The sequence below is a fragment of the Cydia amplana genome, chromosome 19, assembly GCF_948474715.1.
Source record: "Cydia amplana chromosome 19, ilCydAmpl1.1, whole genome shotgun sequence".
Taxonomy (NCBI): domain Eukaryota; kingdom Metazoa; phylum Arthropoda; class Insecta; order Lepidoptera; family Tortricidae; genus Cydia; species Cydia amplana.
In genome coordinates this window covers 4,841,601-4,853,685 of record NC_086087.1, presented here as the reverse complement: position 1 = coordinate 4,853,685, position 12,085 = coordinate 4,841,601, and the positions used below count along the sequence as shown (strand labels likewise).

Genomic DNA, 12,085 nt, shown 5'->3' with positions numbered 1-12,085 from the left:
ATTAGAATTACAATAACATTAGCATTCAAAATGCTTTTCAGGACTTTCTTAGCTTTTTATTCAACTATGCTGTTCTTTATTAAACCGTCAAGAAAATGTCACCAGTTAATTTACATATTTATCTTCCTGTCAAAATTTAGCACTGTTATTTTGAACCAAATAGAAAACTAAATCTGTTTCTTATTTTGTTTCTTAGTACTAAATGTATGAAAAGTTTAATAGAGCTGAGACCGTCTACCGACGGAGTATCTGAATTGGTTTTGTTTGGACCATTATTTATTTTCATAACTCCGTGACCGTAATTGGCACCCCTCTTCGAATTACGTAACATGGTTTTATCTTGTTGTTTTGTAGTTATAAGTAAGTTGCCAAAATACGTAGGATTTTTCCTCATATCGAGCTTGGACTATTGCTCAATATCTAACCCTTTAATAATTCTATATTTTTTAGAAAATCTGTATTAGATCTTTTAAATGTTGGTGGTATGTTGTGAAAGTTTTATTTTATGAGATAATTAAAAAGGTATATGTGAACCTTACACCTACTTTCAATCAGGTTCTTATTATAATTCATTTTTAAATCTTTATATGACAATATATCTGCTATCATTTGTTAATCCTCTGGAAGGATTATGCTTTATTCTGCCTCTCATAAGGCCCTCATTTCATAGGTTGCTGTCTGAATTGTGATGTTCACATATATCAATCTTATGAATATATTGGTTAGCAAATTTGGCGTCCTGTTTAAAAGTTACCACACCTAATTTTATTAAATAAGAATCCTATAATCATTGTTGTACATATCGTTATAGTGTAGATGTATTCTGTTAAGCTAAGTTTTATACTACGCTTATATTATAAATGAATGTCGCTATATTTTTTCCAGATGAAGGGATTTCACGTTTTGTAAACAACTCTTCAGAATGTATTTGAGCTTTAAACTCGTTGATAATTTTGTAGTTGTTTGAAATGAATTATTGTTTAACATTAAGTACCTCATAGTTAACACCTAAAGTGCCTAATACTATACGCGGAATTATATGAAATCAAAATTATTATTTTAAATACCTGTCACACTGGCTCCCTCCGCGTAGGCACTTATACGGGTTTTTTCTGTAACAGGAGCAATAAATTAAACCATAGGCCGTACTCCTCAAACTGACCAACATTTGTTCAGCAAATTGTAAAAATAACTTATGTTTTGGTTTTTATTACAAGTTTATTCTAAGACGCAATGTACTGCATATTTTTATTATGTTTAAAGCGTGACAAGCAATGTCAAACACATTGATGTCAACGTACATTGAAAATAATATTTAATTTGTATGAAAAAGATAAAATCTAAAATTTCATCATTTTTAAAAGTTGTTAATTAAAAGTGATATCGTTTAAGGAGTGCAATATATGGTTTAATTATTTGCCCGTGTTACTGAAAACACCCGGTATAACATGTTTAAGTTATTACATATATTCAAATGTTGCCAATTATAAAGTTTAACGTTTTAAGAAATTTTACATTTTTAGAAAAAAAAAATATCAATGTTATTGAACAAACCAAATCATCGATAAATACATACATGTATTTGTAAATAAAATAATAGTCAATAAATGTGTTTTGATACTGCACCTTGTCCCAATTTTTCCACTTTTTAATTTTTAACAAGCAGAAACGTCTGCGATCGATGCTATTAAGCTTAGAAGAAATTTAAAAGTGAGAGTGCCTCCAGAGGCCGTGAGTTCAAGTCTCACCCAAGACAGTAATTTTTCCACTTTTAAATTTTTTCCACTTTTGCCGTGAAAATAATAATTTATTGTCTTATACTCGTAAACTCCGTGCCTTAAGACATAGTCCCAAACCAAAGATTAAATTAAAAAAAAAACACACACACATTAAACCGATTTGCAAGACCAGAGTGATCCCATGAGTGTTCCGTGAACAAAGTTTTGTACGGAATACTAATATTCACGCCTTTAAATTAAGCAAGAAAAACTTATAATCACGTGTTCGGCTTATGTTTCGTTCGCTACGGAGCGTAAATGATTGGCACGTTGGCTAGGCACCCAGGGGGTAGTATCACGTTAATTAATATACAAAAAACCGGCCAGGTGCGAGTCGGACTCGCGTTCCAAGGGTTCCGTACATTAAGTCCGACTTACGCTTGACTGCACATTTCTAATAGGTTTTCCTGTCATCCATAGGTAAAGAACTATTTTGTGTATTTTTTTCAAAATGGTAATTTTTTGGCTATTTTCTTAAATTACTTCTAACCTATGTATTTTAAAATTATAAAATTTTTGCCTTCCAATAAAATTGATATTATGTTTCCTTATACTATAAAAAACTTTAAGTTTTAACTTTCTCCCCCCAAAAGTGACCCCTATGTTAAAATGCATTTGTTGACGTTAGGTAGGTACATGTCCATCTTTGGGTCACGAATTTACATATGTGTACCAAATTTCAACTTAATTGGTCCAGTAGTTTCCGAGAAAATAGGATGTGACAGACGGACAGACAGACGCACGAGTGATCCTATAAGGGTTCCGTTTTTTCCTTTTTAGGTACGGAACCCTAAAAATAACAAGCATGACATAACTTTGTTATGTCATCTTTTTCCACTTTTCTTTTAATTAGCTAAGAAATCCGTCTTTATTGCACTGATAACAACAAGAAAAGAGAGGATTTGCCTACACCCTTGTGACAGCTTATAAACCCCCCCCCCCCCTCCACCTTTTAAGGTTCCGTTTTTCTTAAACAATGTACTGTCTAGTCTTCTGACTGTCAGTTAAACTCGAATAGGAATCTAATATCTGGGAGACCGAGCAAAGTTCGGAAAACAATTTAAAAACTCGAGAATGCGCGTTTTCATAGAGATAAGACCAAGCTAGATCGATTTGTTGCCCCCGAAAACCCCCATATAGCAAATTTCATCGAAATCGTTAGAGCCGTTTCCCGAAATATATATGTCCTACATATAAATAAATAAGTAAATATACAAGAATTGCTCGTTTAAAGGTATAAGATATTTTTATTTTAGTGTGGACTTTTTTTGATCGATTTTATTTATTTATTTAACCTTTATTGCACAAAAGAAACCAAAGATATACCTAAGGCATTCTCTAACAATCATCCTTATAGATACTTAATGCAAAATAAATTTGTACAGAACCTTCAAAGCGCGAAGCTGTTTTTTTTTCGTTTTTTTTTAGAAAACATCTCTTGCATTGATTTATCTAAAAATAAAGCTAGTTAGCAGTCTAGTTGCTTAAATAATTAAGTCTGAGTAGACGTGCACAGCGTTTTATCACTTTTTCATTAACTGGTAAACCGTTATCAGTTTATTGTGCTATTGGGAAACAAAGCCGAAAAACTCATTACTATATCAAACCGCACATTCTCAATCACGTATATTTAAATCAACAAGATGAATTTGCAAAACCTAATACATTATTTTGATGATTTCGGACAATGTTTATTGAACTTTTTCTGTGTCAAAACTGGATCAAGCAGTGCTATACATAATATTGAAGTTTGGATTGAATCTGGGAGAGTAGCGAACGATGGAAATTTACCAGTTTCTATAGCAGATGTCAAGGCAGGTGAAGGATCAACTGATGTAGAGATGAATGAAAATGGAGCCTTTAAAAAAATAGTTTTTGCACAAACAAAGGGAGAGGCAAATAAAGATCTTTCCAGCTCAAGAGATCTAATTTCCGATCAAGTAATGGAAAGGCAAATCGATGGAAATGAAGCAAACGATACGGATGAAATAAATGATGAGTCCAAAAACGAGACAATTGAAAAAGTTTACACGCCAAGCGAGGAAATAAACGAAAGTGACAGTTCAATTTATGTAGAATCTAGTGAGATTGAAATATTTCGAACTGATGAAGTGAGTAAAAGTAATGAAGATTTGTCAAGTGACGTAGAATCCGAAAGAAGTGTAGTTTCGAAAAGAGTCGATACACAAAATGTTGAAGTACACGAATGCGATAACGGAAATGCAAGTGACGAGGAATCCTGTGCAAGTGAAGTTGTAAACAAGGTGTATATCCAAAATGACGTTAGTGTAATCCGCTTGAAGTGCAGGAAGTGTAATAGGAGCTTAAAATTGTACACATCAGTTCATCTTCTATCGGCAGTGATGCATATCTACGCGCAAAAGGTACGTTATCCTTTTTAGCAAAATATGTTGGCTAACATATAACATATAGGATGATGTGATTGATACCTCAAGGACGGGAGGAGAGGTGGCGCTTCTTATATACATCCGCCATGGCGCGCCAGTCGTTTTGTGTAAGACAAGATACGTCTATCAGAAAAGGTACCCATGCCTCTCCTTAACCAATTCCGATTGGTAGGTATCAAATAAAATAAACTAAGGGTGGTATTCCACCTGTCCAATTTCTTTGTCCAATGTGTATTTGCATCTCACATTTTGCTTAGTGAGATTGCGCACATGGGACATAGAAATTGGACAGGTGGAATACCGCCCTAAATAATGAAAGGTAATGTAATAAGTACCTACCCTAAAAAACATTGGGAACGGACGCTGTAAGGAAAATTTTCATTCGGTAAGCTTTCGAGTGTAGTTTTAATTTATAATTATATAGAACAGTTTGCTATTAATTGATTGCCTGAATGTCATGGTTAAATATGAAGGAGGTAATGAAGGGTCCATAACTTCACATAACTTGGAGAGGAGATATGCAAATATTTTTCACGACGCAGGGTTATTCAGTGTCCTTCAAAAACGCGTCGGTGTAGGGTAACGTTAAAATAGTCTAGTGGCCCATTAAAATACTCCCCTTGTCACCTCATTTCCATACTATTATGCGCAGTCATTACGCCACCTCGAAGCTGCATTCGTTAAAACATGAACCGAATCGAATTTCCATAAAATCGATGAAACCGAGTTAGTAGATCTGATTGCAGTCGGTCATCGGTCATGGTACGGAGTGACAGTGATTGTTAAATAATGAAGGCGTGTGGGGCCGGAGTGAGCACGGCAGCCCATTGAGCAGCGTCGCCCGACGCGAGTGCGGTGTGACGTCACAGGGCGCCGCCGCCGCCCCGCGCCTGCGCCCGCCTATCGAGCGGCAGGCATGTGCCCCTTACAGCCGGCCGACCGCTCCGCCCGACCGACTCACACTTTTTTATTTTCCCTCCGTACGTAGTGACCGCTGTGACATCCCGGTTATAACATAGAAACCGTGGTCCGCGAGCCGAGGACGCGCGCTGTGATCACGGTTCGGGGGTCCCGCGCCGCCGCCCCAAGCGCCCGCCTCGATTCCAAAATGGCAGGATGTAGGCCGAGGCCTGGGCCGCGAGCCTGTGACGGTGCGGTTTGGCTCGCGTGAGGCATGTGTCCTGTTACATAAATGTTACGCAAGCTGAGGACGTGCCCACTCGAAGGTGCAACTGTAACACGATCTAGCCCGCCAGCTTGGTGCATTGTGCTCTGGATCCCATGTAATCCGCGGAAGGAGCTGCTTCGGTGAGTAACTAGTGAACTCCCACCCGTAGCTAAGTACTCCTCGAGCGTGAAGCTTATAATAAATGTAAGGATATGAACGATAACAAAGCGTAGCTGTTCTGATTCGTGTAAAGTACAAGTGGCTATTGAAGTGCGACCTGTATCGATCGCCTCGTTATCTTTTGCGAGAAAACTCTTTATATTTCCTGTGGAATAGCCCGAGAAACCGATTAGAAGTGGTAATGTGAAAGTAACGAGCCAGCCGGCCGCCATATTGCCTGTAGGTATCGCGCCTGTAAATAGTTGGGTTCCCTGTAGGCAACCGTTGTATTGATCAATCTCCTTATTGTTTTGGATGCCTTCTATATTTGATGAACTTGGCATTTGTGATGACCTTTCTGTATTAAAGGTTTGATGGTTTTTGCTAAATCCTGATTTTTGTTAGCTACTTATTGTTTCAGTGTGTAAAACAAGGTAGGCAAGCGCTATACTACAAGAGCCGTTGTTTCAAGCTGTTTTAGGTCAACTTAGTGGGTCACAGACGGGTTATGGCTTCTTAAATTTGTATTTTAAAATTTCAAAGCATACTTAATAAATGCAGAAAAATTTAGCTAGGACTGTATTCTGATCATACAATAGTACATTTTCAGAAGATCTTGCAAAACTTTAACCCGACTACCTACGGTTTATACGCAAAAGAAAAATAAAATGTCCTTATTACGAGTTAAAAGTCGATTTAAATGTGTAGCCTATGATAGCTCTGCGTGATACAAATTAACTGATTGAAACCTCATTTACAATAATCAGTTCAGTAATTTTGAAGCTACGATGGAACATACGACACAATATATACCTACTGACATTATATATATAAATACTTTTACGACATTACAAAAATCTGTTCAAAATCACATACTACATAAATCATCAACTTCCGGGATTTTCCAAGTTTTCCGACAATTCGTCTTAAAACAAATGTAATTTATTTAAATTTTGATAATTAAACGATTTTTACATATAACAAAAAATATATAGGTAAATAAGAATACTGTGTCTAAGTAAAAATTCGGAATATGTACTGAAATAATATACACGAACAAATGTTGTATTTTTGTTGTGTATTAGGCTACACTTACACTATGCAATCTATGCATTTAAGGGTTAATAATTGTATTTTACATGTATCCATTCCTGATCCTGAATAATCAGTTTAATAATCCGTACGTGCTGCGCTGGGGTCCAGATGTTGTTTTGGTAACTTTTATTGGTGACCTACTTTGAGCAGGGACCTATTGCCGTATTCGAACTTCAAGATATTCACAAGAGACGACACGTACTAGATCTATTCTAGATACGTTATAGTTTAGATTTCAACTAGTTCTCTTTTGCAGTGCAATTCGGGCAACCAATGTCACTTTTACGTTAGATAGAGTTAGATATCTAATAGATGTGAATTAGATCTCTAAGCCATATCTTGTGTAAATCGTTCAAGAGTATCTCCAGAATCGCGCAAATGTCAATTTGGCAGGTTAGATATTAAACATATCGTTATCGTATCTTGGTGATGACTAAAAGATATCTTATAGATGTCTATTTCAAAATCCGAATCGGGCCCCGAGGGTACTTGCGTTCTGTTTTACTCACAAATATCTTGCAAAGCTTTCAAAATAAAGGTCTTAAATTAATACGGTCACTATATAACATATTCATAGTTAACTAATTGCTATTAGGTAACAATTTATGACAAAGTTAACTAAAACACACACAACACATGTCGGTTTTATGACAAAGTTAGTTAAGGTTAGTTAGTTGTTTTCATGGATAGTTAGTGGTGGAACATCAAACCTACTCATCTTTATTTAAGAACTATAAAATGTATTCCTCCACGGTTTTAAAATTGGTCTGTGGGAATCAAGACACATCACACACCCCGGGGGGTGTATTATTTTAGCCGGGGCTAAAATAATACAAATACTCAATAAAAAATTTTGTAGTAAGTACATATAAGAACTGTGTTGCGAGACTTGCATAATTTTACATAGTGTAATATTTTTGATGTGACCTCATCATTTTTAGGGTTTCGTACCCAAAGGATAAAAAACGGGACCCTATTACTAAGACTTCGCTGTCCGTCCGTCCGTCCGTCTGTCACCAGGCTGTATGTCATGAATAGCTAGAGAGTTGAAATTTTCACAAATGATGTATCTCTGTTGCCGCTATAACAACAAATACTAAAAATAAAATAAAATAAATATTTAAGGGGGGGCTCCCATACAACAAACACGATTTTTTTGCTCTATTTTTTGTTGATGGTGCGGAACCCTCCGTGCGCGAGTCCGACTAGCACTTGGCCGGTTTTTACCTATACCTACCATACTCATACCAATACCTAAATCATACTCACTAACAATGTTAGTACTAACATTAACCAATATTACAACAAACACATTTTTTGCGTAATAGGACGGAACCCTTCGTGCGCGAGTCCGACTCCCACTTGGCCGGTTTTACTTGAAAGCTGAAAAAACCCTAAATTTGCTTTGCATCATATCGATTTGCGTGGGCGGTAGGTATCTATTACCTCGTGTGATAACGCTCCTAGCGATGACAGCTCGTGTAATTGATAAAGATAAGGAAGATTAGGGCTTTGCACGAGCTTTTCCCACCAACTTTCAACGTCAATTGATGTCAACATGAAGATATTATCATACACATAGGTTACAGAGGGGCTACCGTGAAAACCGAATTTCGCAAATTGCGGGCATTTTTCTCTGTCACTAATTACGCCATCATTGGAGTAAAAGAGAAAGATCCCCGAAATTTGCGAAATACAGTTTTTCGCAGTAGCCTCTCAGGGTGTACCATGTCAACGGGCAAATAAATAAACGTGAAAGTAAAAACAATGGTTTTTCCTTTTAATAGCAACAAAATCAGAAAAGTCTTGACCGCTAAAACAGGTACATATACTCGTACATTTCTACATACCTACAATTTACTTTTAAATGTAAATTTGCCAGCCTTATGATTTTATTCTGTATTAGTTCTGGTATAATATTTTTGTTCGTACTTTTGGAAGTGTTTTAGCGTTTAGGGTAGGGTTATTTTATTTGCTAGGGATTACACCTTTCAATAAATCGTAAGCGATTTTCAATCGATCGACTAAATTCCGCAAAATCGCATGCGATTCTAATTCTACCATTAAACCAGTTGACCCTCTGTTCGAAAGATCTCGCATTAGGCACATACTCGTACTGTGCCCCAGGGTACCTAAACTTACATCTCTGTAGGTACAATACAACACCGACCATGAAGATAAATCAGCGAATGCTTAATCCATACATCATATTTAGATGTCGATTGAGGACATGTTTAAAAACGGGGCTGTTGCCGACATGTTTATGCGACAAGATTGATGACACCAAGAAACGAGGGACGTCTTTAAACGACAAGTGCTTCTTGCATGAAGATAAATAACGGGAGGCAAATGGACGCGGTTAAGCAGAAATATCCCATTTGGATAAGTTGATACTTGAACCATACATCATTCAGAATCCATTCATTTCCTTTTGTGTTTTCGCCTCGGCCTACATGTAGCAACAACGAGGTATTTTTATAGAGTCTGTGCGGAAAGAGAAGAGTCGTGGAATGTATTGGGCCCCATACATTCCGCGACTCTTCTCTTTCCGCACAGACTCTATATTTTTATCATATTTAAACCAATTTTTTTATTCTTTACGATCTCAGGAATAGGTAAGCCTAAAATTACATATTCCTGGAATTGTAAAAGTCGTAGTGGTTGAAGGCTCTATAGTTGACAGGGACCGTGTAATGTAGTAGGCCCTCAACTAATCTCGTACTATCTGATATATCCACTATATCTATCTTGAGTCACGCCTGTAGGTATTGTACCTATGTGGGTATAATAAGTATGAGGCATTCCAGCTCGTTGTAATTGCATTCCAGGCTGTCGTAGTTCTTTATTTCGTCCAAATAAGCCATTCTTATGTCTTTCATACTAAGTTATATTATACCTATCACTTCTCTATTTAATTATAACACCTAAGAAATATTTTTGATAGACCTCGGCAATTGTTATAGACGCACTAATAGACATTTTAGATTCTTAGATTTTTCAAGTCACGAATCGGCGTTAGATAAAAAAAAAAAAATAAATAAAAAAATAATAAATAATAATATAGAAATAATTTCTATATAAATAAATACATATTTTCTTATTTATTTTAACATAGTTAAATATGTACTTAAATCTAACTATTAAAGCATGCATAGCTAGGTAATAAAAACAACATATTACTAACTTAAGGATGACTCACTCTAGAATTAAAACGAAGAGTCGGTCTCCTAGGCCCGGATCGTTCTAGCGTGTGTCATCCTTCCTACCATTTTAATCTCCCTTCAGTAAAGACTACAAGTGATGTAATCCGCATAAGGCTTTGTTAATCTTAACGATTATATTACTAGTGGCTCTGTGAGCTGTAGAGCCTGTAGACCTCACGAACCCACATGACTTCCCCATTTTGATAAAATTCCAAAAACTGCAGACAATAAAACTATTTAACTACCTGCTTACAAAAAATTACGAGAATCGGGTGAGAAATGCGACCTGTGCCCTGTTTATCAAAAGCTTGTAACTTGTAATACAAGTGGAAGTCCCTTTCTAACAAAAGCTGTCAAAAAGTGACATCCGCTTGTATTACAAGTTACAAGCTTTGGAGAACTGTAGAGAAGAACATCCGGACATACGAAATAATTTTTGCCCAAACTGAAACAAGGCAGACAAGTTAAAAGTGCCCGTAGCTAGCCCGAACGTCTTCATGACGCTGGCAACAATGGTCCCGTTGAATTACAAAGCATATATATTTACTAGGTAGTAGGTACTATTTGGTGCCTAATTGTGTACCTGTAACCCTTTGAAATCAATCCAATTGTATCTAGTTCGGCCTTGGCCTTCGAGTTAACTTTCCTTTAAATGATGTAATCAATCGATAGCATCACCTTGTACATTTATAGACCTCTATGTACTCTATACAATTCAATCACGCATTAGAACAGTAATCATTAACACTGGTACATGTCCATGATTGTACTTCCATAAATGTCTATGCGTAATGACTAGAAATCGATAGGTTCTACATAGACCTACGCTCACGAGAACAGAAATATAAATCTTCATATAAAGTATCCCATTTAAATTTTTTGTAATTGCAATTACAATATACAATTATACATAGTTTGACTCACGCATAGGGGCCCAATTTGACTCAAGAAAACGACAGATGTAACGTTCCCAACGTGGCCAATTTTGTAGCTAGCGATATCGATATCACGGTCGTGTAAGACAGACCGTACTCTCTTACAAGCATGTTTTGTTTAATTGAAAAATGTTAAATATATCGCTGGGTGAGAATACGTTTGTGCCATACGCCACTTACATTGGTTTACAGGAGAGCGAAAAGAAGCAAAAAAAAAATTCTCGAAAAGTTTTACATTTAGGAAATATTAAACTTATTTATCATTTAGGCACATATGTTTACTATTTATAGTAGGTACTATACAAATATTGTGAATATAGTGGTAATCATGAAATAAGAGCACTTTTATTATTGGCATATCCGTTTTAGATGAGTAAATGTTAAACGTACAATGTATGATATGACACAAACGTTTTGGATATATATGTATGTCACACTTTTGTGATAATTTTCTGTTAACAGAGTGTAATTATCCTATAGTATAATGCGGATTTGGCACAACATTTTTGAAAAATATGATTTCCCAAAAACAGATTAGTGTCAGTTATAGCATATTTTTTTGTATTTTAGAAATCATTAAAAAACGATTTTGCTCAAATATGGATATGACACAAACGTATTCTCAGCCGGCGAATATGGCAACCATATCCATATCACCCAGGGTCCCAGTATCATGATAATTACAGTATCGTTTATCTGAAAAAGTAGCTCCATAATATCCCGACATTCGAGAAATCCGAATAGCACGTATCATCGGATCACTTCAAAAGCCATTAGTGATCTGCTGCGCGTCAAAATATTGATGGATTGAGCGAGTAAGATTTATCCGATGGACTCGGGGGATAATCTTTGAGAAACCGGTTCTGTTATAAAATTTTTATATGGTTTTCATGTTATTTTGATACTAATAGTTTGACCGTGATCTAGAGCACCAATCAGGGTTCATGGCAAACCCTGATTGGTGCTGACGACATGCAATCAGCGGTCTTAAGACGATCGAACTTTTATCGTCCGTCATCGTGACCGTCACTTATTAGCATGTGCAGTGCCGGATTTACAGTCTTTGCCGCCCTAGGCAGGCCCCAGGGCTTGTAGTAACTACTAACCGCCTATTTCTCAGCACCCATCATATAGACTGCAGACTTGCTGCCGTCCTTAATGTCTTGCCGCCCTAGGCCCGGGCCTACTGATCCTTAGGGCAAATCCGCAAGTGTGCGTTCGTGCGTGACACATGACGCGATAGATAAGTGGAACCATCATATCCGTACAGGAGCCCTCTCATAAGGCATTTCGCTCGCTCTTATTAGTGCGCGTGAGATGCCTGATAACACGACTCGGT

General features: G+C 36.7%; 1 protein-coding gene across 1 annotated transcript in view; it reads left to right on the top strand.

The window, feature by feature from the left end:
* The first annotated feature begins 4,691 nt into the window (after positions 1-4,691).
* Positions 4,692-12,085, top strand: part of LOC134656783 (RIMS-binding protein 2) — a 37,534-nt gene continuing 30,140 nt past the window's right edge. Inside the window, exon 1 of the mRNA XM_063512307.1 lies at positions 4,692-5,494. The gene's annotated coding sequence lies outside the window, so the exon portion shown is untranslated. The remainder of the gene's footprint in view (positions 5,495-12,085) is intronic.